This window comes from Peromyscus californicus, unplaced genomic scaffold (assembly GCF_007827085.1).
Source record: "Peromyscus californicus insignis strain IS unplaced genomic scaffold, ASM782708v3 Scaffold_15__1_contigs__length_86483966, whole genome shotgun sequence".
NCBI lineage: Eukaryota > Metazoa > Chordata > Mammalia > Rodentia > Cricetidae > Peromyscus > Peromyscus californicus.
This window is the reverse complement of record NW_026294447.1, coordinates 69605387-69616040: the sequence shown is the minus strand read 5'-3', so window position 1 is coordinate 69616040 and position 10654 is coordinate 69605387.

Here is a 10654-nt window from a genome sequence, read left to right as displayed (position 1 = left end):
TTTGAGAAGCTGGTCTCTTTTCAAACCGTCTTCAACCTCTAGATATCTCCCTCCCTCTCCTCCCCAGATCTGCTCCGTGTGACCTGCCCAGCCCTGCCTGCCTCTTACCCCATTCTTTCTCTAGGTGCAGTTAGAGAAAGCATTTAGCACAAGATGCCGGTCTGGAGAGATGGGAGTCGGGGAGATCTCAGTTTCTCCCATCTGGACACCTTCCCAGACGGCTGCTCCAGCCATACGGTCAAGTCTCCAGGATGCCATGGGCCAGGTTCCTTGCTGGGAATCTTGAGTAACACAAAGTCAGCTCCTCACATTCAAGGGAGCAGGTAGCCTTTTGCCACACCCTGCCGAAGACGCCCTTAGGAAATCGGGTGGCTGCCACCTGTGCATCTAGAGTGTTCCAAGGTTGAATGGCTCAGGGTGGTGTTCAGTCTGGACATCTGGTTGGAGTCAGTGTGCTTCCTTTTTCCCTCTGATACCCACCTGTTTCTCAGAAGTCCCCAGGCCCCATGTCTGCTGGCCTTCGTTATAGCCTTACCCACAGCACTGCCCAGGAGCAAGAACAGATGTCTCCTCTAAGGCTGCTGTGGAACCTGTCCACCTCCACAGTCTCTACTGAGTGGCTGGGTACCAGCGAGGCAGACAGCACAGGACCAGGCTTCTGTTGCAGACCCAACCTGTAGTCTCTCAGAATAGCCAGTCACTGAGTGGCTGGGTACCAGCGAGGCAGACAGCACAGGACCAGGCTTCTGTTGCAGACCCAACCTGTAGTCTCTCAGAATAGCCAGTCACTTCTTGTTACCCGCCTCAGGACTGTGGTGAAGGGGAGGGAGGAGCCAGCCACTTGCCTGTCAGCAAATCCTAACCCATTGGCTAGTGGCTCTGGCTCCTTTGAGGCCTCATTTGATGGCTTCTGCCCAGGTGTCTCCTACCTTCCAGGATGAGGGCAGTGTTGGGCAGATGTAAGCCTTAAACTTCACAAGCCTGACAAACCTGCCCCCTGACGGTGGCTTCCTTGGGACTGGCCTGCGAGAGGCTCTCCCAGCCGTCACTGAGGTGGGGGCAGCGGGGAGGCTCTCCTCTTGGAAGCCATTGCCCCTGCATGCCCCAGAGTAGGGTTAGGCTGAGCCCCTGACTCAGAGTTTGGGGAGACTGCCCAGAGCTACCTCCATTGAACACTCATTTTTTTTTTTTCCCTCCAGTGCTGTATCTGGAATCCTAATCTTTGGTCTCCCGACAAAACCGGCAAATTGGGGCTTCTCTTCCGGAGCAGAGGTTCCATGTGGCCTGGGACATGTGATGAAGAGCTGCCCTCTCTCCAGCTCCCTACAGGCCCTGGGACTTGGGAGTTCACGCTCTGGTCCTCTTTCCCACGCCTCTGAGAGCTGGCCAGACAAAGAAACCACTTGCTCCAGGTGTCTCATGTACCACCTCTCTGTCACAATCTTAAGACCTAGAACTTGGGGTCCAGTTTTCTTTGCAGCTGACCACAACTTGGCCTTTCATAGGCAGGCTTCTTTCCAGTCAGAGGTGTCTCTCCCGAGCCCTGCCGTAGCATGGTGATTTCCCCCCAGAAACCCCACACAAGGCACATGACTGGCCTGGGTATCTTCTGAGACTCGGGGCCAGAACTAGAAATGTGAGCTCACGTGTGCCCCTCCCATCTCTCAGCGAGGACTGCTGTTCCCCTTTCATTCCACTTTCTAATGACCCTGGGGGGTTCCACTTCTCCTTTCTCAGAAGCCTGCTAAAAGAGCAGAAGGCTGAGGCTGGGGACGGGGCCTCGGGTCGGGCACCTGTTGAGTACAGACTTGAACTTCCAAAACTTCGCCGACGACGACAGTGGACGTCTTATCCCAGCTAGCTGCTCATGACAGGAATGGCACCCCACCCCCACCCCGGCCTGGACCAGCTGATTCACGCTCGACTGTTCTTAGGCCCACACAGATTCTGTAAATGCAGTGAATTGGAGAGTGTGACACACCAAAAGAGTATGTCATGTTTCCGTAGTTCTGTCCAGTAGGAATTCAGGCACAGTGATTGCTGCATCTCCCAATTTGTAAGAAAAGGTAAAATCAGAACTCCTACGGGAGTTTCTCTTTTTCTTTCTAAGTGTGTGTTTTTCTCCACTTCCAGTACTGAGGATGGAACCCAGGGCCTCCCACACGGCCGGCAAATTCTCTGTCACTGAATTGCACCTCAGCATCCAAACCCAACTGTAGATTGAAGCTTCTCGGTCCTGCCCAGACAGCAGCCATTTTTTATAAAATAATCATTCAGAGGCTTAATAGTAATTACAAACTGTTTGGTCTCTGGCTCAGGCTTATCTCCAGCTAGCTGTTACATCTTTAGCACATTTTTATTAATCTATGTATCACCACGTGTCTCGTTGCTTTACCCATGTTCTCTCACATCTTGCTCCCCCAGCGGCTGCAGTGTCTCCCCAACCCCACCTTTCTTCTCCCTGTATCTCTCCTGGATTTCCCACCTGGCTATATCCTGTGTTGCCATATGTCAAAACATCTCCTTTATTAACCAATAGTAGCAGCACATATTCATTGCATACAGAAAGAGCATCCCACAGCACCCAGTTTTTAGGATTGTGAGTTGGTCTGTTTATTTGAGGCAGGATCTGGCTACATAGCCTTAGTTGGTCTGGCACTAAATAGTCCAGACTGGCCTTAAACTTGAAGCACTTCTTCTGCCTCAGCCTTTTGGTGCTGGAATTACAAATGTGTTCTACCATGCTCTGCTCCAATTTTTAAAAGAATCTGTGAACCCACAAACTATAATGAGGGGTCACATTTGCCCCTAACATCTGCATGGCTTGGGACAAAGTACAAAGATCACAATATTTATAAGTCTAAATATTTATATACTCTTCTCTTCTTCCCTGGCAAGGACAACTTCCCATCAAACCCCCCCCCCCCCCGAAATGCCAGCTTTAGGCTTTTTAGACACTTTGGAATTTTATATCAATACAGGTAGTGGGGGAGACAGCCTGCCCTCCAGCTACAGCTGATCTGCAAGAGCCAAAGTTATATTTAAGTTTTGATTACTATGCCTCAGAAATCTATGAAACAAAAATCCCTCTGATCTGTAAGGAACCCATTTGGTACATTAATGTTGGTCTTGGTTCCCTAGCCCCTTTCTTCTAGGACTCCCTTGAGCAACTTTGGGGTGCTGAAATAAGTAAGAGAGAAGGGAACCAGAGGGATAGAGACAGCCTACCTGTCCTCCAAATAAGTGGGACACCCAGATGCCTCACCTCCTGTATCACAAAACCACAGCGACAACTGTGACACCGGCTGGAAGTATTAATTAATATGCATTGCTGGTAAGCTGTGGTCCAGCAACAGTAACCCCGTGACCTTTGAGTTCACTGGGCTCCCTTTCTCTCCCCACCCACACTATCTGCCTAAGGACAGATAGTTCCTGAAATGCTGAAGGCTATTGTTTATGGGAGAGAACAAGCCATATGTTTTCACTCCCCTAAACAAACTTGTTTGACCCAGCTGTGCCAGATGTGCTTGATCACATGTGGGCGGGAAGTACATAGGCAGGAAATACTTCAGGATGTATGCCTGCCCCTGACCGAATCTGATGGGAAATGTGAATCGTGGGTTTGGCCTTCTTAAGTCCCAAGAAAACATGACTTGGGGCCATTTTCTGGAAACCCAGAGATGGACCTGGCCAGAGTCCATCCACCTGGCCAATATTTAATTAAAGCTTGCTTCAAATTTGACTTTAAACTGCAGTAGTGGTCTTATTCTCCACCGGTGGGATCAATTAACACTTCCTCCCTCCCTGGCTCCTAGCCACAGCATCAGAGTCTGTCTACACTCCAGCTCTAGGAAGAATAATCCTGGGAAGAGCTGCAGCCCGGGAGGGAGCATTGACTCACTGGATCCTGATGTCCCGGTCACACAGGGCTTTGGGGGCTCTGAGGAAGCATGTCTCCTTCATCCTAAGGACCTCGTGTCCCACCAAAAGGAATATACAGGAGACAGATGAGCGTTGGCCCCTGTAAGGTGGGGAGTCCAGAGCAGGGAGCCCTCCTGGATGAGTCTAGAGTGGGACTTCTGAGGTCTGACCTTTTCTTCCTGACCTGGGTCAACAGCATCTCCTGGGAAAGTCCAGGCTACCAGAAGGCAGGCAGCGGGTGTGAAGAGGCATGAGTGCTGCCTGTTGCCATGACCCCCTCCAGAATGCTCGCGTCCCCACCCGCTACCCGCTGTGTACCTCTTACTAGCAGGATCCACGCGAATCAATTACGAGAAAGCCAGAACTTCAGTCCTCCGGTTGAGAGGAGTGTGGGTGGGGAGAGAAAGGGAGCCCAGTGAACTCAAAGGTCACGGGGTTACTGTCTGCTGGACCACAGCTTACCAGCAATGTATATTAATTAATACTTCCAGCTGGTGTCTCAGCTGTCGCTGTGGTTTTGTGATACAGAAGGTGAGGCATCTGGGTGTCCCACTTATTTGGAGGACAGGTAGGCTGTCTCTATCCCTCTGGTTCCCTTCTCTCCTACTGATTTCAGCACCCCAAAGTTGCTCAAGGGAGTCCTAGAAGAAAGGGGCTAGGGAACCAAGACCAACATTAATGTACCAAATGGGTTTCTGTTCTGCTTTGTTCTGTTTATTTATCTATTTTTAGACACTGAGAATTTCTATTCTATGTATCCAGACTGGCCTCAAACTTGAAAACCTCCTCCCTTGGCCTCCTGAGTGTTGGGATTATAAGACTAGAGTGGATTAACACCTTAAGACCTACCAGGGATAGTCCTTGACTCAAAGGTGTGAGGTCCTGATGGTGAGTGACATTTTAGGTCAACAGCACTGATACAGAGATGTTTAATGGAGTTCTTGCTGTGAAAATGACCAGTGTCTGCCCTGGCCTTGGGTGAGTACCACACAAAGAGTACAAGATAGGGGTAGCAAGGGAACAGAGATGTATAGTAGGGTTACTATTGCTGTGATGAAACACCATGGCCAAAAGCAATGTGGGGAGGAAAGGGTTTATTCGGCTTACACTTGCACTGTTCCTCACTGGGAGAAGTCAGGACAGGAACTTAAGCAGGGCAGGAACCTAGAGACCGGAGCTAATGCAGAGGTCATGGAGGGTGCTGCTTACTGGCTTGCTCCTTATGGATTGCTCAGCCTGCTTTCTTATAGAACCCAGAAACACCAGCCCAGGGATGGCACCTACCATCAATGGGCTCACAATGGACTTGGCCCTACCCCATCAATCACTAATTTAAAAAATGCCCAACAGGCTTGCCTAGAGTCTGATCTTATGGAGGCATTTTCTCAATAGAGGTCTGCTGTGGGATGTCTTTCTCTATGCTGTGAATATGTGTTGCTTTGATTGGTTGATAAATAAAGCTGTTTGGCCTATAGCAAGGCAGCTTAGAGGCAGGTGGGGAATCCAGGAGAAAGACAGGAAGAGGAAAAGCAGAGGCGGAAGAGACGCCATCCCTGCTGTCCGGGGAGCAGTACATAATGGCACACAGGTAAAGCCACTTCATATGTGGCGGCATACAGATGAATGGAAATTGGCTGAGTTTAGTTATAAGAGCTAGCTAGCAAGAAAATTGAGCCATAGGCCATGGCCATGCAGTTTGTAATTGATATAAGCCTCTGTGTGTTTACTTGGGTCTGAGAGGCTGCAGGACCAGACAGGACACAGGAAAACTTCCAGCTGCAGAGGTCTGCTCCTCTCACATGACTCTTTACAGAAAACTAGCCAACACAGTCTCTCTCCTGTGTGTGTATGTGTGTGTGTGTGTGTGTGTGTGTGTGTGTGTGTGTGTGTGCCCACGCGCGCCCACGTGCATGCACGCTCACGCACAGGAACACATGTACGGGCCAGAGGTCTGACAAAGCAGCAGCCCACCTGTGCCAGTGTCGCGGGGCATGAGAAGCCTGCACCCAGTGCTGGAGGCTTCCTGCACCCTAGACTGCTGCTCCACCAGGCTACCCTGACACCCTAACCCAGTGGTTCTCAACCTTCCTAATGCTACAACCCTTTGATACCTCATGTTGTGGTGCCCCCAGCTGTAAAATTATTTCCGTTGCTATTTCATAACTATCGTTCTACTACTGTTATGAATTGTAATGCAAATATCTGTGTTTTCTGATGGTCTCAGGTGACCCGTGTGAAAGGGTTATTCAACCCCCAGAGGGGATCATGACCCACAGGTTGAGAACTTCTGCTTCGTCCTTTTGCTCTTGGAAACAAACCCCATGCACCGGCTGGGCCCTGACACACTCATCCCTGGCTGGATGTTGCATGCTCCTTTGTTCATGCACCCCTCACTTTTTGTCTACCACAGTTCCTCATGTGCTTGCTCAGTGGTCCTTCCCAGGTGCATGAGCTAGGTAATGCCAGTCTAAGCAGCCTGAGAAGCATGACTTTATTAGGCCACATCCATGAGAGCTTTATAAATTTATGACATTTTTAATTCATTTATTGAGGAAGGTACATGCCACAGAATCCATGTAGAGATAAGAGGACAACGTACATGACTCAGTTTTCTTCTTCCGTTGTGTGGGTCCAGGGGTTTGCACTCAGGTCCTGGGGGTTGGCCCAGGGCCATCTCTCCAGCCTTTGTTTACTTTTTAAATTCTACTCATTTTTGAAAACCCAACTGTAAGACAGCATGAGTTTTTGTGACACTTAGATTGAACTTATTCTACTCTGGTTGGTATGTATTTGTTTGAATAATTATTATAGTTTTCAATTTATTATGATATATATATATATATTCCCCCTATGTCTTAGGCTTTCTATTGCTGTGAAGAGACACCATGACCACGACATTTAACTGGGATGGCTTGCTAACAGTTCAGAAGCTCAGTCCATTATCACCATGGTGGGACATGCTGGCACCAAGGCAGGCATGGTGCTGGAGAAGGAGCTGAGAGTCCTACATCTTGTGCAGGCAACAGGAAGTGGTCTGTGGCACTGCGAGTAGCTTGGGCATAGGAGACCTCAAAATCCACCCCACGGTGACACACTTCCTCCAAAAAGACCACATCTGCTCCAACAGGTCATATCTCCTAATAGTGCCACTCCCTATGAGCTTATGAGGGCCAATTACTTTCAAACTACCACAATCCACTCCCTGCCCCCCCCATAAGCTTATAACAATATAATCATGCAAAGATACATTTAGTTCAACTTCAAAAGTCCCCATAGTCTATCACAGTCTCAACAATGTTTTAAAAGTCCAAAGTTCAAAGTCTGAGATTCATACAATCTCTTAACTGTAATCCTCTATAAAATCAAAATAAAAAATAGATCACATACTTCCAACATATAATGGCACAGGATATATATTGCCATTCCAAAATGTAGGAAGGGAGCATAGGTAGGAAATACTGGACCAAAGCAAGACTGAAAACCTGCTTGGCAAACTCCAGAGTCTGCATATCCATGTCTGCTGTCAAAACACTCTTCAGATCTCCAGCTCCTTTCAGCTTTGTTGACTACAACACACTTCCTTCTCTTGGGCTGGTTCTACTCCCTCTTAGCAGCTCTCCTTGGCAGGTATCCCATGACTCTGGCATCTCTAACATCTTGGGTTTCCCAAGGCGATCCAGGTTTCTCCTTCAGACATCCCTAGCATCAGATCAACTGGGCATGGTGGTGCATATCTGTAATCCCACTAACCCCAGAACTGGGGACATAAAGACAGGAGGATCAGAAATTCAAAGTCACCCTTGGCTACATAGTATGAGTTGGAGGCCAGCCTGGGCTACATGCAACCTAACCAATATAATAATGATAATAATAACAACAACAACAACAATATATTTTTTAAATTCTACCCATGGGCTTACCAGTTAAATGCTCTGCTGTTCTTGCAGAGGACCCAGGTTCAGTTCCCAGCACCCATGTGACAGCCCACGGCCATCTGTCACTCCAGCCCTCTTCTGACTCCATGAGTATCAGGTGCACACATGCGTGTATGGGCAGGCAAAACACTCATGCACATAAAATAATAAATATTTTTTAAAATGGGAAAGGTGGGGGCAGGCATGGTGCTGCATGCCTTTAATCACAGTACTTAGGAGACAGACACAGGGGTTCTCTGAGTTTGAACCAGCCTAGTCTACTTCATGAGTTCCAGGCCAACTGAGGATACATAGACTCTTAAAAAAAAATTCATCCATAACATTGCAACCACCCAGAGGTGGCCAGTGTTAGGCAAGAAAGCATCTGTCTACATGGGTTACTCCTAACCCTCCTGCCCAGGAAGGGCGGATGGGGACTGCCTCCATCTTGTTCCCTGTCTTATTCTAGTGTCTCACAGAGCAAATACTTAATATCTGCTCGTACACTTGATACAAAGAATGCTGAGTGTGGAGCATCCATTCATTCTGGCATTCTCAAGGCTTGTCTACTTCAGTATGGACATTGTGAGTTTGTCCTATGACTAACTACGAAGAGCTGGCCGCTGAGAACTTGGAGGTGAGAGTAGGGACCTAGCTCCGGCCGAGGCTAATGCCTAGGTGCAGCAGACAGGGTGCCACTGAAGTGTAACCCAACGCTGGAATGCAGGTGATTAAAGCGACTTTTTTGTCCCTTAAGTGTCCATCCTCCTTAATATCACCCTAATTTCCCTTTCAAGAATTGCCTCTTCGGGGGCTGGTGGGATGGCTCAGTGGTTAAGAGTGCGTACTGCTCTTACAGAGATCCGGCCAGAGTTTGACTCCCAGCATCCACATCAGGCAGCTCACAACCTCCTGTCATGCCAGCCAAAGAGGATCTGATGCCCTCTTCTGGACTCCTCAGGCACCTACATTCATAGGCACATACCCATACACAGATACACACGTGTTCCCATAATTTAAAATAATAATAATAATAGAAATCTTTTTTAAATAACTCTTTTTTAATTGAACTGATTTTGGGGGGCCCACCAGAATGTGGAGACCCTACTGCTGAAGACCAAGTGTTCTTCTGGTCACAGGACACAGAGAAATCAATTAGCTCTGAGCCAGACGCTTCCTCACTGCAGGTGAGATCCCAGATTATAGATCCTCAAAGGTGCTATCTATACAGGCTGCTAAGAAAGGATTGTCATCCGGAGTATTACTCAGCTGAACCCTGCAGGAGACATCACCAACCTTCCAGGCAAGAGGTGCCCATCAGCACAATAGTGGCAAGTCTGTTACAGACACAACCAAGCATCTTCTGATTGAATTTGAGGCCAGATCCACGGGAGAGAGCTAGTCCCTGTAAACCCGTTCAAAAGCCCACAGCTGGGGTGGCATGCGCCCTGGTGGGGAAGCAGCTGCTGTTGTTTTGAGAAATGGCAACAATGTATCCATCACATTGCCCGTTAAATGACATTTATGTATATAGAAGAGCACTGCTTTCAGCTTTGGCCTGAGAAGATGGTTTATATGGTGGGCAGTGGTAACAACAGAGCCCCATAACTGGGCAAAGTGATAAAAATAAATGTTGACTGCTCAATAATAATTGGAATAGCTATGCCCTCTTCTCCAAGGCTCAGAGAACGATGTAGAAGAGGAAGCGGAAAGAATGTAGGAGCCAGAGGAAGGTGTGGAAGGTTGGGGAACTCTATCTTCTGGGCATCATGGGTTACACTCTCAAACTCATAGCAGCTGTGATTGCCTACATAAGACATCCTGTCATAGAGCCCACCCTCCCTGTGGATCAGAGGTAGTTAATGGTTTGGGGGAGGGACACATTTTCTTCAACAGTGTAGCCACAGGTAAGGTGCCCATGTTGCTGTAAACAGCCCTTCACCCATGCTCCTGTAAGCATTCTAACAAAACTCATTAGGTCACCAAAGACCTGTCTAAAGGTAGAGACTAGTCAGGAAGAGGAAAGAGATCAGTGAGGGGAGAGAGACAAAAGATGGTACCAGTGGGTAATTATGATCAAAATACATTACGGATAAATATGAAAATGTCATAATAAAACCCATTATGTATAACCAGTATGCTAGTAAACTTCAAAACAATAATCTCCTCTTTCTAGGCATAGAGCTGTCAATCAAGAGGCCTTGACTGCTCTGGTCAAGGTGCAGTCATGTGACACAGACTGAGCCAATCAGAACTTCTGGGAATCTGACTCTTGACAGAAAGACCTCAGAGATGATTGTAACCCTTCCATCGATGCAGCTGAGGAGCCCGACCAGAGAATCCCAGTGTAGCTGTCTGGGTTCCCGCCTTCTTTTCTGAGGGGACACTTGAGCATGTGGCTCTAGCAGGTCTTGCCCTTCTCTCCATTCCCTCTGCCTTGCTAAAAACCCTTACATGACATTCCTGAAGCTGGCCCCCAAGGTCTCTTCCCTTATTTAGTCACTTCCTCCTCCTGAGGCTGACTACCAAGGTCCAGCTATCAAAGTATTGAAGTCCAGCAATCAAAATCCCCCTTCGGTGCCAGGCGGTGGTGGCGCACGCCTTTAATCCCAGCACTAGGGAGGCAGAGCCAGGCGGATCTCTGTGAGTTCGAGGCCAGCCTGGTCTCCAAAGCGAGTTCCAGGAAAGGCGCAAAGCTACACAGAGAAACCCTGTCTCGAAAAACCAAAAAAAAAAAAAAAAAAAAAAAAAAAAAAAAAAAAAAAAAAAAATCCCCCTTCGGCTCACCTAATTAACATGCACAATTAAAACTAAAAACC